We start from the raw sequence: 16712 nt of genomic DNA, 5'->3' as shown, positions 1-16712 counted from the left end.
AGGGTGAGAATGGAGACTTGGAACTGTGAGCTCTGGGGATGAGAAGAAGAAAGGGCAGAGATTGTTTGTTTAGAGATTTGGCAGGGGTAGAAATGTATGCTGAGAGATCTACATGTGGAATGAAGAATGAATTTAAGGCCTGACGGCACACACAGAGTCAGAAAGATGATTGCCAGTGAAGGAAGGAAGCCAAGAGTTATCATCGCTCTTCAGGAGAATCCTGAAGAAAAAACACTTTTGGCAGAGGGGAGCAGTAGCTGAATGTGGTCCAGGCTGATCTGGCAAAGGGTGAGAAAACCTGTTGTCTTTCAGATAACAAATAATACCGAACCTTCGGCACCCAAGGGAAGGCTGATAGATACCAAATCAGCACAAGTGGCCGGTATTATGTGCATAATCATAGGGTTAAGTAAAAAGAATTGTCTAATATATGTATTAATTCACATATAGTGCATAGTTATGTTTAAGAAATTTCAGTAAATTGAAGGTATTTTTTCAAAATAAAATCCTGATTTAAACAAGAAAATCCTTGGGAATTAAGCAAAAAGCCTGAAGCAATTCAATTCTCTTCTCTCTTTTTTTGCCAATTTTTGCTCCTCCTCGTTCTAATATTTTACTTTAATGACTTTTTCTTCTTATAAGCATCAAGATAATGAGTGCTTGCAGACTAATTAAACTAAGAAGGTATCACAGTCGAAGCAATTACCACCCACATGCATGTGTCTCCAGCAGGGACCATTGGACAGCAGTCAGGGGCAGTGATCCCAGCCAAGCTTCCTCAACCTAAAGCAATAGCACAGAAGCCAAATGCAACCAGTTCAGACTGGTTTAATCCCACTCATCCTCCCTGTGTCTCTCAGCATTATAAGCAAGCCCGATATCTTTTAGTTGTCAGGTGGGTTGGAAATTCCCCAATAGCAAGATCTTGGCCCATCAGGTGGCAATATGACCCACAACAAAACAGACAGAATCAATACTTCCCAGCTAATGATGCACACCATGTACCATCGTTTCCTTCAGGCATCATAAGTGCTGTATAATCATACAAACCCAGACGTTACACTGTCAAACCAAAACAGTCTGAATACTTTTCAGTCAGTTAAGCAGACTGGGAGGGTCGCGACCTGACATACAAAGTAACTGCCTCGTCCCAGTATTACACCATTGAAAGAACAGACCAAGATAGTGGAATCTAAATAGAACTATCTTGAGGGGGAGGATATGCAAGAGAAGGAATGCATCGCTAGAAATCTTTGTAGCTAGCTGATAATCAAGCGGTGAAAACTACAATTGGAATGTTTTGCTTTCTAAATGGAGGCACTGAGCACAAAGGCGAGGATGTAAGGCTACATCTTCACAATTCACAAGTCATTGATTAGGCTTCAGCTTGCTTATTCTATACAATTCTGATATGGAATGTTTTTAGGATGCCAAAAATTTGGAGAGGGTATAGAGGGAGTTTACCAATACAATTTAGGACAATATTGAGGGATTGTAGGCCGAATACAGGCAAATGGGGCTAAATTAGATGGTCATCTTGGTCAACTGAAGGGCCTTTTCTCGTTGTTTTACTCTTGTTATTGTTGAGTGCCATCGAGTCGTTGTCAACTCATGGTGACCCTATGAATAGTGTAGTTGTTCATAGTGTTTTCATGGCAAGATACAGAAGTAGATTGCCAGGCCTTTCTTCCACGCAGATACTGTTGTTGCTCAGGTTGGGACCCGGCCAGATTCGAACTTAGGACCATCTGCCTCAGTCCAGTGCTGATGCCACTATACCACCAGCCAGCCCATAGAGTCTCACCTTATGACTCTCTAATTGCAAGAATGAAGGACTTTTCCATCATCCACCCAATAAAATGAGCTGGCTTTTCTGTGCTCCTTCCAATCTAGTTGTTGGATCCAGTGGTGCATGCAGACCTGATACGGGTGTTCAGCCTCATGAGGGGTTTGATCCAGGAGAACTATTTCACTGAACAAGTAGACCAGCATCAAGGGGTGATAGATTTAAATCAACTTGGAACAGAGCTAGAAGAGGAGGGAAGAGAAATGTTTCCACGCAGGTTGCTGAAGTATGGAATGCTGAACTTGCTGGATAGATGAAGTAGACTGCAAAATGCTTTTTAAAAAAACAATTGAGCATTTTATAGAATAATAGAGTATGGAAACAGACCCTTCAGCCCAACTGGTCCATGTCTGCAAGATCCCTATCAAACCATTCTCACTTGGTCATATTTGCTCATATCCCTCTAAAATCCTTTCCTATCCATATGTCAGGGTTCCAGTTGGCTGTTCCCCTTTAATGCTCCTTTCTTCCTGATTATGCCCTAATTTCAGTCATTAGATTTCCAATTGCTGCTAGTTTACTTAATTACAGTACACCTGGTTTTCATCAGAGACAGAGACTGAAATAAGTACGATGGCGTCACTATCACAGGTTGCCAGTTTGTTGGTCTATTCTCATGTGATTCTTCGTTCCCTTGACCGATTAGAACCATTAGTTCTAAGTTCAGCTCCAGTTTCAAGATAATCCCTGTAAATCCCGCCTCCATGTCAAGATTCCTCCGGTTTGCTGTTCTACATTCACGTCTACGCCAGCATCCCCAACTCAGTCGACGTGCCAGTGTCCTGCACTTGGGTTCTCCTCAGTACTACACTCTATACCTATCAATGTTCTTAAAAAGGTTAAGTTCTCGTTGCTTTGAGGGGGTGAGGGATGGTAAAAGCTGTTTGGTGAGACTAACTTGTGTTGCTCTTTAAACAAGCTGGAACAAGCATGCCCATTGAACGTGTGCCCTCTGTAGTAGAAGAATCTGCATCTTTCCACCTCAGAGTCTTCCCTCATGAATTTAGATGCACAATATTGGCATTAGGTGCTCAAAAAAAACTGTAGTAATATCTAACCGATAGTTCTCTTCTGAAGCAGCAAGGGTCGTTGTGCATTCAGGATTATTTTGTTACTTCCACGTTTAGGTAGTGGCTAGCAGAGATTAGCTCAGCATGCTTGCAAGGAACAAAAGCATCAAAATGAAAATAAAATCAACTTTTTTTGTTGAGGTTTAACAGAAATTGTTCCAAGATTTGCTGGCTCCTTGTTGCTTCATCCATTCAGCTGCATCCATCCTCAGGGATTTCATTACCCAGATCATGTTCTCTTCTCACTGCTCCATCAGGAAGAAGGTACAGAAGCCTCAGGACTCACACTACCAGGTTCAGAAACAGCTACTACCCCTCAACCATCAGTCTCTTGAACCACAGGGGATAATTTCATGAACTTCACTTGCCCTATCAACCCCCAAGCTGGTGCAGTGTTTCATTGATTCTGGTTATTATTCTGTGGATTTATTGAGTATGCCCACAAGAAAATGAATCTCAGGGTTGTAATGGTGATATATGTGCACTTTGATAATAAATTTACTTTGAACTTTCAACTCTGAATTTCCAATCTAACCCTACCAAGCAAAGGGAATCTCACCTCAGCAAGTATGTTAAATGTTGACACTTTAGTTGTTACTTAAATGCTTTTGGCTAAAATATCAATGAGGCAGTCATTTGGATGATGGGCCTTGAAACTCTCAAAGCATTGCTGAAGTTATAATGGAAGATACGAACGTGCTTCACAGAATTTTAGGGCACATTTGCCTAGCAGTTGAGTCTTACAGTGCAGTATATTTTAGGAATATCCAATGAATTTATCTTGCACTGGAACTCAATAAAGACATGTGTTAGTATGAAAATTTAACCCGACATTGGTTAATCACGAGTATTATTTTTGTTGCTGTGATTTCCATGCCTGACATGCATCAGCTGACAGCGTTCCACGTGCTAAGTTACTTTTGAAAGTTTGGCAAGGAAATTAGATTGTTATTTTGGGAGTGATTCTTGTCAGCTATTCAGAAAGAGCTTGGCTTTAGGAGCATTGTGCTAGGTTAGATCAGCCTCATTATTTGCTTTCTGATCTTTAAGTCACCTGATTCTTTGGAATCAAACAATAATCACCACTTCTCGCTTACCAGTCTCGCTTACAAATTGCCATCCTGCAAACTCCCTGCTCTGTCCAAATCACTGACTCCTAGAAGTCTTATGTACAGATTCCAATATTCGCCTTCCAAAAATTATAACCCCTTCACACTGCCACCAGACTCCAGGCTCTGAATAAGCTTCTGACACAGAAGGGAAAGCATCAACTGAAATTGCTGCAAGGATTGGCAAAGATTTCTTCATGTAGTGGCAAGCTGGAGAGGACAAAAAGCAGGAAATGCTGATTCACCACTCTTGATGTTAGCTTCAGCTAAAATTGATCTGTACTCTGTCTAGCTGCTGATAGGTCTGATGCCTTCTCACCAAGGATAATGAAGACCTGTCCACAGCAGCTGGGAAATTATTTAGGCATATCAATTAAAATGTTTCCCCACAATACAATATCAGCTTCTTTGATCCACAGTTACTTGCATACAGTTTTCAGCTGATGGATTCCTTATCCCTCAGTGTTTAAAAGTCACTTCTAACTGTAGACATTTAATTTCAGTGTCCTTGTTTATGATTCTCCCAAATCCCTGAACAAGTGGCCTGAAGTTGAAATTGGGAGTTATTGACAGACGTTTGAGTTCTGTCCCAACAAATGACACAGCCGTTGTCACTCTTCATTGCGGATGTATTGACATTAGGGTGGAATTACAAGGTCATGTTGATTTGTAGTCCCTGGGGTTACAGGAAATGCAGCCATCTGTCACAGGCTGCGGCTTTTTATTATAAAAGGACTAAATCATTTACCAGCGTGAATTAACGATGACCTTCGGTACTGAAATCACTGGTCAAGTGTCTGCAGAACTTGCAAAAACAAAGCACGGTAAGATCATCCGGCACTCTTCAGAAGTTACAAAATTAAAGCCTTATGATACAAAATATGCTTGGTTACAGATAAAGGAAGACACCTGAAAATATTCGATTAGCAGCGTTTATGCACGTAAAGTAATAGCATGTAAAGCTGTTACATTTTTAATATCATGCTGCCGTAACTCAGAGACCACCTTGTTTATAGAGCTCACAGAGTCAGGCCAGAAGGTCTTTAAATGAAGCCATTAACAATCAACACAGACATATTGTCCTGTACAAGACTGGCCTCTTCTCCTTTCTGTAGCTGTTAGGAATGTGAACCTGTGGTACACCTGCAGTCATTGTAACCTCACGCCGAGCACCCACTTCAGCACTGCAAAGCCTATGGCTTTCATGTAGCATCATTTACCGGCGCACACTTACCCTGCTTTCAAATGGAATTTAATTCGGAGCGGTGTAACCTATAACCACATTCACCGCCTCATTTTCCCAGTCCCTTTGTTGTGATGGCAGGTCTCAGTCCTGGCATTTCTCCAGGGTTGTCATTCCACTTCCTCTCCACCTGTCGCGGCCACATGCCCACACGTGTACACTCACCTGTGCGTGCTTCACTTTTACCTTGAAAAGGTGTGGATTTGGTATAGCTATAAGCAAACGGAAGGGAGTCTCCCAGGTGCTGCCTTCGTCTCTGGTCGACGAGTTGATCTTGTTTCAGCTTAAAATTTCAGCCAACTCACGTGGTCTCTCAATCAGCTCATCACAGTGGGCTCCTCGAGCTAACAAGGTCAGAAGAGGAGCAGAACTGTGCCCATTTAATGTCACATCAGAGAGTACATCTGTCAATTCAAGTGGCCCTGGACTGCTGAGTGTATCATTATCGGCATTTGCTTTGATCAAACACTTTTGAGTAAAGGCCAAATGATAGGATAGCCAAATTTCCCGTTACCATTAATGATCATTATTTTACATGGAGTTGCCTCAACTTCAACCTTTGGCATTGATGTAGATGCAAATACTAGAGCTTGCCATCAAGACTGGCAGTATGATAAATCTCCTTCAGTGGCCCGACTATATAAGAGTCTCTAGAGCCCCTGGCCATGAGTCATGGATTGATTTCCTGCTGGTAGCACGCTGCACAAACCTCAGGTACATTTGTTCCAGAGATCCTTTGTCTCTAACCTCTGTTATAAAACATGAATGTTATGCAAACTTCAAAGAAGAAAAAAACAACTAAACACTGAAATATTCATAGGGAACAGAAAATATGTATCATGAAATTTGATAATAGCTAGTTTCACTTGCTTAATAATTAATACTGCTATCCACATGGAGTAAGGCAGCACTTTGTCTCGGTTTTGCCAGCTTAGACAACGGCACTAGGACCTGTAAATCATGTGCTTTCCTTCAGCAGTGGGTGTGCATGTGACTGATTATTATTTCATAGAGTCATAGAGCACTACAGCACAGGCCATCCCATACTGTAATTCTGCCTAATCGCACCAGCTTGCACCTACAGCATAGTCCTCCATACAAGTCCCATCCATGTATTTATGAAAGCTTCTCTTAAATGTTGCAATTTGGCTGCAGTGCAATCCTTGCATTATTTGGTATGGTTTTTTTCTTTACTTGCAGCTATTTTTTACTTAGATTAACAGCTGAAGAGTTAATCAGATTAGTCTAATGGGCTGTGCGTTCTTGTTACAAGTCTGATTCCTAGTGCGGTAGCCTAGCTGTGAGTTTCACAGGGCCCAGTTCAAAACCACCGGCCTGTTACCTCTGTGCTTGAAGAAGTTGCAAGAAAAATCTGGACTCTTGCAGCCAGTAAGAGGACTGTTTGCTGTGTGCTCTGCAGTGACCAGGGCATAAAGGTCAGGGACCAGGTCAGAGGGGCAAGGACTAAGCTTAGAGTCGGGGAATCAAACTGAGCCGTCCCTTTAGGCAGTCCGGAGGGGCGCTGGAACCAGCTGAAATTGGGAGGGGCTTCAAATTTACAGGCACACCTGCTTACATATGTTTGCTCGTTCACTCCTTGTGAGCAGCATGGTTTACCTTACCCAAGAGCAACAATTGGACAGGGGGATTCAAAACAGCCATTAATCTCCACACGCCACCTGAGAGGACCTGAAAACCTGTGATGATGGAAGACCCTTAGTAGTTCTTTTGCAACATGGGAGAAGGAAGAAAAGCAGAAGAAGCAAATGGAGGGCAGAGTGTTCAAGGGGTATGCATTTAAGAAATACTTTTTTAACTCAGAACCTAACTATATTCCGTAACACTCTGCCAGCAGGTTTGCTAGAAACAGAATCAATCCTGAAGGTCCAAGACAGAGAAGGATCTCTACCCTGCAATCCTCCATTATCTGCAAATTCACCACTCTAGTCCTTCCAGCAAGTCCTGGGTATGGTTTTCCAGTGGGACCCTCGGCCCCAATTAATCAGCAGAAGGCAGGACTCCTGTGATGTTGCACTCCAGTGGGCAAGAACGCATGGCCAACAATGAGGCCTCCCATTCCATCCTCACCAGCATTTACCTGCAAATGGTGCGTCCTGCTCTCAAAGTGTCAGCTTCTCAACCATCACAGTCACTCAGGATCTGTCATGAAGTGCACACGCACAAAACCTGTAAATAAGACCATCAGACCATAAGACATAAGAGTAGAATTAGGCTATTCGGCCCATCAAGTCTGCTCTGCAATTCAGACATGGCAGATTTATTATCCCTCTCGACCCCATTCTCCTGCCTTCTCCCTGTAACCTTTGACACCTTAACTAATCAAGTACCTATCAACCTCCGCTTTAAATATTCACAATGACTTGGCCTCCACAGCTGTCTTACAGAAACAAATTCTGTAATTTGTTTACAGAATTTGCCACCCTTTGGCTAAAGAAATTCCTTCTCAGCTTTTTTGATTTAAAAATTGATACAAACATTTTTGTAAATAATTTACTTAAATCATAAAAACACCTTTTGCTTCTCCAGGCAACAGATCACTCCCATAGATTTCATTATCACCCTGATATGAGCCCAGAGGATGGATTTCTCAGTCTGGGAGATAGGAAGTCTGCAGAAACTCCCAATGCCCCACTTGGACTTCTTAAATGATGCTACTGGACTGTATTCTCTGGATCATGAGTAGCTCTGCAAATTCTACTCCAGTTATGGATCTGTAGGCAGTAGATCCAATGTGGATCTCAGTGTATGTAAGGTCTACCCTGATGGTTTGGTAAATTATGGAGAAACAAATTAACCCAACATTACTCATGAAAGTCACTCACCATTGACAGTCTGGCTTGAGAAAAACACCGGATTATGTGGTAATTGGAAATGTCATCTTAAGCTGTGAACCCAATTATAGATTGTGATAAATACAGGAACAATATTACTTATAATCAACAAGGATACTGCTTATTGTTTATGAATGATCTTAAAATAGCAGTGTAAGAACTTTGCTATTAATAATTCTGGCATTTTCTAAAAATAGCATCAGGTTACAAAAAAATTATGTTCATTTATAACTAGAGGCAGGAAAATTGAATCTTTCTGGGCATGGTATTGATTTCTTTTTCTTAGTCAGGCTCTTGGGCTCAGATATGACTTGCTTCTTCTGGAGCGCAGAGGGGAAGATACCAGCAAGTGATTTAACGTGGGTTGGCCGTTACACAGCAGCATCACAAAGCTTCAGCCCTTAACAGATCCAGGTTGTGTTCCATTGGTAAGGAGATTCAAAACGATCAACAATAAACCTGGCTTCACCACCTACAAATGTGTGTGTGCGCGCACGCACACACACACACGCACAGGCACACCCACACACACAAACACACACAGACACATACGCACACAGAGACACACAAACACACAACACACACAGGCACACCCACACACGCAAACACATACACACGCACACACAACACACAGACACACAAACTCACACACGCGCACACACATGCATGCACACACAGATACACACACAAACAGACATAGCCACACACGCAAACACACACCCCCACACACACACAAACACAGTCACACACACCCACACACACATGTATACACACACAGCCATGCACACACAATTATTTTCCACACTCTCTTCCTCAACAACACTTGCCTAACTTTGTCACGTTCAATCTCTCTCAATAGCATCTTCCTCTCTCATCAGGCCCCTTCATCCCTTCATTCTCCCTTCCTCTCTCTTCTCCATCCATTTCACTGTATCCCCTGCATTCCAATTTCCCACTTTCCTCCACACCCCAACACCTGCCACCCACCCCACCCCCACCCCTGGATGCTGCTCCCATTAGTGGTAGAATGAGCATCCCTCTTGAACCCTAGAGCCTGGGATTCATGGGTCAACATCTCTGCTGAATGACAGCTGACAATCATGGAATATTTTAAACATTCAGTACAATCTGTCCCAACTATAATAGGAATTTACATAAGTAAAGGTTGAATACTTTGGTGCCATTAACGTGAACTACCTATAAGATGGTCTCACCTATCACTTACACAAGAGATTCTGTAAATCCAGAACATATACAAAATGCTGGAAGAACTTAGCAGGTCAGGTAGCATCTCTGGAAATGAATAAACAGTCGTCATTTTGATCCAAGACCCTTCATCAGGACCTGAAGAGGGACTCGGCCTAAAATGTCAACAGTTTATTCATTTCTGTAGATGCTGCCTGAACTGTTGAGTTCCTCCAGCATTTTGTGTGTGTTACTCACCTATTGCCTACTAGCTTGTGTTTCTCCAGCTCCATCCACCTTCTTATTTTGGGTCTGCCTCCCTCCTTCCTCATCCTGATGAAAAGTCTCAGCCCAAAAAATTTACTGTATATTTCCTTTATAAATGCTTCCTGACTTGTTGCGTTCCTCCAGCTTTATATGTATGTTGTAAACATTCTAGAGTTGGTATATCAATACAAACATGAGACAGCTTTAGCATTGATGGAGAATCTGTGATATTTTTTCATGTTATTTATCCTTCAATTGAACCCAGGTCTTTCACAGCTTCTCAGCCCCTGCCATGGTCGGTATGTGAAACGTACCAGAATTGATTGTGGTTCAATGTCAAGCATAAAACACAGGACAATGCCACAACAGACAAACACAATAGCAACCAGCAATGTGCAATAGTGCAGACAGCCAATCGCAATCAACAATCAGCAGAACAGCCACATACACAAATGTCAATAACCAAACTTAAATAAATGTGAACATATGAACAGACTCAATAATTATCAACAGAACAGGAAGGGCAGGAGCGACTGTTTAGTGGATGTTGGTATCTGATCTGGGTGGTGTGGTGGAGATACAGCTCTGTTATGGATTATATTTCAGTAACATTTGAATAATCTTGTAAATAGATTGTTTGATAAAGCAGTCTTGTTCATTTCAATAACTTACTATGGGTTATACATATAAATACATGAATTGTATACATCATCATGCTACCACACGATATGTGCGGCCCTTGCTTAATGTAAAACATGAAGACAGACTCACACTTCGGATTCCCGTGTCCTCCTTTGAATTAGTTCAATGTTTTGACTTTACAAAAGGTAAGTCTCTACAAAAGAACGTGGGAGGTGCTCCTTCCCATTACTAGCGTGCAGGTCACCCTTGGACAAGGTGTAGCACTTGCTTAGCCCCCAGTCAGGGTCACGTGAAGCCATGGGAGAAAGTTGTGGATGGTTGTATGAATAGCTGGTGCATATCACAAGCCCCGGTTATGTGACCACCGACGCCAGATAGACAATCTCTGAAGAGCATTGAGAATAGCTGGGGTCACCTGTCTTGTAAAGAAGGCAGTGGTAAACCACTTCTGTAGAAGAATTTGCCAAGAACAATCTTAGTCATGGAAAGACCATGATCATCCACGTCAAACGACATAGCACATAACGAACAAATGATATCTGATCAAGTCATTTGTTTTTGGTGAGAAAGCTTTATTGTACTTGTTCAGGAAATGTGAAAATTAAGAATAGGTCAGAAGTAGTTCGGTGAACAGAATCACTTCCTGGGGATTTCAGAGTGCTGTTAAACATTAGTTGTACTTACAGCCTGGAGTCTCAGATATTCCAGACTGGGTATAGGGTACAGATTTCATTTTCCCCAAATGTCAATGAGACAAATAGGTCTTTATGATTCATGATCACTATTGCTGTATATCCTCAACATCCATTCTAGACATAAGCGGTCGCATCTGTATCCTTGGCAACAGTCACTGCTCTTGGTTGATGGTTGTTCACACCAACAGATTTTAAAGTGTTCCTGTGATCATTGGTTAAAACATAAGACCATAAGACATAGGAACAGAATTAGGCCATTTGGCCTATCGAGTCTGCTCCACCATTCAATCATGGCTGATCCTTTTCCCCCCCTCCTCAGCCCCACTCCCCACCTTCTCCCTGTAACCTTGAAGCCATGTCCAATCAAAAACCTATCAAGCTCTGCCTTAAATACACTCAATGACCTGGCCTCCACAGCTGCTTGTGGAAATAAATTCCACAAATTCACCACCTTCTTGCTAAAGAAATTTCTCCACATCTCTATTTTAAATGGATGCCCCTCTATCCTAAGGCTGTGCCCCCTTGTCCTAGACTCCCCCACCATGGGAAACATCCTTACCACATCTAATCTGTCTAGGACTTTCAACATTCGAAAGGTTTCAATGAGATCCCCCTTCATCCTTCTAAATTCCAGCAAGTACAGACCCAGAACAATCAAACGTTCCTCGTATGATAACCCTTTAACTCCTGGAATCATCCTTGTGAACCTCTCTAATGTCAGCACATCTTTTCTTAGCTAAGGAACCCAAAGCTGTTCACAATACTTAAGGAGAGGCCTCACCAATGTCTTATAAAGCCTCAGCATCACATCCTTGCTCTCGTGTTCTAAACCTCTTGAAAATGCTAACATTATGCTTGCCTTCCTCATCACTGACTCTAAAGTTAACCTTTAGTGTGTTCTGCACAAGTATTCCCAAGTCCCTTTGCACTTCAGATTCCTGGATTTTCTCCCAGTTGAGAAAACAGTCTGCACACTTATTTCTCTATCAAAGTTCATGACCTTGCATTTTCCAGCATTGTATTTCATTTGCCACTTTCTTGCCCATTCTTCTAATCTGTCTAAGTCCTTCTGTTTCCTAAACACTACCTGCCCCTCAACCAATCTTTGTATCATCTGCAAACTTGGCAACAAAGCCATCTATTTCATCATCTAAATCATTTCTATACAGCATAAAAAGAAGCAATCCCAACACTGACCCTTGCTAAACACCATCATAGCTGAACATGAGCTGCTAGAGGAATTCAGTGAGACAGATAGCATCTGTGGAGTGAAAAGGATAGTTGACATTTTGGGTTGAGGTCCTTCTTCTGGACTGGAAGAGTAGTGGGGGAGAAGAGCCTGTGAAAAGAGGTGACAGGGAAGGGCAGGGCAAGAGTTGACAAGTGATATGAGGAGGAATTAATTGGCTGATGGAGTCAGGTAGTGGAGTGAAGATTGGAGGTGACAATAGTGCAGGGGTTCCCATGGATCCCTACCATTAACTAAGAGGTTTGTGGAACCCAGGTTGGGAACTCTTGTGATGAAGGATGAATATTGAAGGAAATGAAGAAAGCTGATCAATGACAATAATGTCTTCTCCCTACAACAGCAGCAACTATTAAAACCAGGAGTAATGCAGATGCAGATACATAATTAAGTGTAGGATGTTTTTGTGCTAATAGAGAACATTACTAATCTTATTGGAGATTCTATCAGAAGGAGCAGTTTCAACTGTTCTGCCAAAACTGTTTCCTAGGTTCTACCTAGTACAATGCAGAACTTTATATATGGAGCTTGAGTGCTATTTTAATCATGCAGGTCTGGCTGCCATTTTAACATTACACCATAAAACATAGGAGCAGGATTAGGTCATTCAGCCCATCGAGTCTGCTCCACCATTCCATCATGGCTGATCTATTTTCCCTCTCAACCTCATTCTCCTGCCTTCTCCCCATAAACTTTGATATCCTTACTAATCAAGGTTCTATCAATCTCCACTTTAAATGACTTGGCCTCCACGGACATCCGTGGCAATTAATTCCATAGATTCACCACCATCTGGCAAATGAAATTCCTCCTCATTTCTGATCTAAAGGGATGATCTTCTATTCTGCAGATGCTCCCTCTGACTTCCCACATCTGGGAGCAACCTCTCCACATCCTTTCTATCTAAGACTTACACTATTCGATAGGTTTCAGTGATATGCCCCATCATTCTTCTAAACTCCAACAAGTATAGGCCCAGAGCCATCAAATGCTCCTCATGTGTGATGCACCATCAATAACTCACGCTGAGACTTAGGAAGCGAGAAATCAGCTTTTATTGACTGGAAGAATAAACAGCACTACATCCTGGGGAAAATGAGGGAGAGCAGCAGCCCACAGTCGCCTTTATACAGGGGTCTGTGGGAGGAGCCACAGGAGCAGTCAGACAGGTATATCTAGTTCACCACAATGTGTTTACCCTTTCATTCCTGGGATCATTTGTGTAAACCTCCTCTGGATCCTCTCCTGTGACCGGTACATCCTTTCTTAGGTAAGGGACCCAGAAAAAGATTCAGCATTTGTTACTTTTCAACAATCATGTAGTCAGCAACTCATGAATCTGTGTTGGATTTGAGCTCAGAGTGTGTGGTGAAAACTTGCAATTTGATCCTTTTTGTTTTGACTCAGTCCTGAGCACTGAGACTGAATTTATAGCTAATTAGTGGAATTAATTTCGTAGCAATGGCCCTAATTTAACTTGTCACAAAATTTGATTTTTGAATCTTTCAGAATTACTTTCAACATTAATTAGGCAAATAAGTAATAACCAAGAAATATTTGTCAGATTTACATTTATATTTTTGTTGTTCTGTTAGAAGATATTAAATGGATCCCTTTCTCATTACAGCACATTTTATTCTATCGCAGAGTCAATACTGCCATATTGAACCAAAAACAAAATACACCAATTAATTCCAACTCTTACAGCTGAATTTTAAAGAGCAAAAGGTAGTACATCAATTAAGTCACATAGTTCTCAGAAGCCCACAAATAAATATCACAAATTAATATTTAAAGACCTCAGAAGGAGGTTTGACGGAATGACTGGAATTGCTCCTTCACGTCCGGAACTCTGAAAAGAAAGTCTCACATAAATTAGACATCTATAGCTGCACAGTATTATAGCTGCTTTTAACAATATGGCTCCTATTACTTTGTTTTCTCACTTTCTACCAATAAATTTGTTTCCTTCTCAGGCTCTTAAAAATCTAAACTGATAGGAATTAAAATATACAGTTAATTAACAAGAGAGCTTAGAGTCATAGAAAAGTACAGCACAGAAACAGACCCTTTGGCCCATCTAGTCCATGCCAAACCATTTAGACTGCAAGTCCCATCGACCATGGTCCTCCATGCACCTGCCATCCGTGTACCTACCCAAACTTCATGTAAATATTGAAATTGACCACACATCCACCACTCGCACTGGCAGCCCATTCCACACTCTCACGACCCTGAGGAAAGGAGTTTCCCCTCGTATTCCCCTTGAACTTTTCACCTTTCACCCTTAACCAACGACCTCTAATTGTAGTCCCACCAACCTCAGTGGAAAAAAGCCTGCTTGCATTTAGCCAATCACCAATCACCAGTCCCTGTCCCGGACTTGTAGATTCGCAGACATTGGATCTCTGACATTCAGGTAAGCCAACCAAGGAGCTTTGGCATTCAGGCCTCTATCCGGACTCACTGACTTTAGTCTCCAACCTTCGAAGTTATACAACCATACCCACCAACCTCTGGGTGTTACCCCCAGGACTCGCTGATCACGGGTTTGACCTTCAGGCTAAGAATTCAGGCAGGGGTTAAGAGGAAGCAATGAGCGATATTACATGATCACTAATCCATCTGGTTAAAACCCAGAAAACGTACTTGCTCCAATGTCAGTGAAACTTGATTGGATTACATTATGGCAACCATTGGAGCTGGTGACCTTGCAGCGTTTCCAAGTGCTTAACAGATAGATTGCTGGAAATCTAAAACCAAAACAGAAACCCCTAAAACACTCAGCACGTCCTGCTGCGCATGTGAAAAGAGAAACAGAATTAATGTTTCAGGTTGAAGACTCTTTGTCATTAGGGGACAGAGTAGATTAGAAGGTAGCTGCATGTGAAGTCAGGGTTCAAGGAGCAGACGGAATGCTCCAGCCGAGGATTTGTGGAGTCCCACAGATGACAAGCCCATCAAGTGGCTCCCTTCTCCTCCTACACTCACCTACTGGCAAGATGGATATTTATGCCTCATCAAAATCTTCTGAGGAAAACCAGCGTATCTTACAGGCGAGGGGCTGTACGGCTTCAGATGGTATGGAAACACTCTGGGGATTGAACGAAGGCACTGAGAGGATCTCAGATGGAGCTTTAGGGGCTTTCAGCAGGCTGTGAGTAAGAGGAGCCGGATGTAAGCTCAATGCGCCCCAAGCTGTGACCACTGTGGAAATGCTTCTTCAACATAAAGTTGTCATCGGGAGACACCTATCAGTAGGAGAAAGCAGAAGGCAGGCGGTTTCCAGCTTGCAACCCCCAACCTCCAGGTATTAACTTGCTGTCTAAAAGAACAAGACAGTTTTGGAACAGGTGAGACCTTTGTGTAGCTCTCCTGCCTGTTAGTATCGACTGAAGATGAAAGAATTTATCATGTAAGGAATCAGGCTTGAAGAGAATTGAAAATGTGAACAGTTCTGGCTCCCACATCTAAAAAAGGATGGCATTGGAGAGGGTCCAGAGAAGTTTTACAAGGAAGATGCCAAGAATGAAAACGTTATTATATGAGGAGTGTTTGATGGATATGGGCCTGTACTCACAGGAATGTAGAAGAATGAAGGGAATCTCATTGAAACCAACTGAATAGTAAAAAGGCCTAGACAGAGTGGACATGGGAAGTATTGTTTCAGATAGCGGGAGAATTTAGGACAAGAGGCCACAGCCTCAGAATAGGAGGACATCCCTTTAGAACAGAGATGAGGAGGAATTTCTTTAGACAGTGTGTGGCAAATCTGTGGAATTTATTGCTACAGAGAGCTGTGGAGGACAAATCATTCAGTGTACTTAAAGCAGAGATTTATAGCTTCATGATAAGTACGTGCATCTAAGGTTACAGGGAGAGGCAGGAGAACTGGGTTGAGAGACAAAATAAATCAGCCATGATGGAATGGCGGAGAAGACTCAATGGGCCGAATTGGCAAATTCTCCTCCTATGTCTTTTGGTCTTATGGTCTCAATTCCTGTAATTAGCATAAGATTATTATATAAAGATAATGATATTATTTAATGAGTGTTACACTATCCACATAATGGCTGCAATAGCAGCCAATCTAATGTGATGCTTAATGCATTTCCAGTGTCACAATTTTAAATCACAGTATGATTAAATCTGACCGGCTTTGATCAAATATCTGGACCCAGTGTTTGAGGCTATTGCATTCATTACTTATTTAATTCTAATCCTCTTCTTATTGACATGAGGAATGTAAATATCATGGGATAGGTTCGCTCGGTTTCTTCCAATATTGAGAAAAATATCCTTTGGCTGTAACACCACTTTGGTAGAAGTAATTATGAGTGTGCAATTTTTGCACTGAATTAACTTTGGCTCCAAATGCACTTCTGCACAATAAGTATATTAAGCCAGTATGTTGATTAGTGTGTGCTCCACATAGATTTGAAATGGGGTCGAGCATTCTCCAATGCCGCCGGAAACTTCAATACCTTTTCTGAAAAATATTAATATTGGAACTTATTGAAAGCAAAGGGATTTAATAATCTATCGTGTGATGCAGTG

The sequence above is a fragment of the Hemitrygon akajei genome, chromosome 11, assembly GCF_048418815.1.
Source record: "Hemitrygon akajei chromosome 11, sHemAka1.3, whole genome shotgun sequence".
In the NCBI taxonomy this organism is placed as follows: Eukaryota; Metazoa; Chordata; class Chondrichthyes; order Myliobatiformes; family Dasyatidae; genus Hemitrygon; species Hemitrygon akajei.
The sequence above is the reverse complement of the archived record's forward strand: the minus strand, read 5'-3'. Positions refer to the sequence as shown.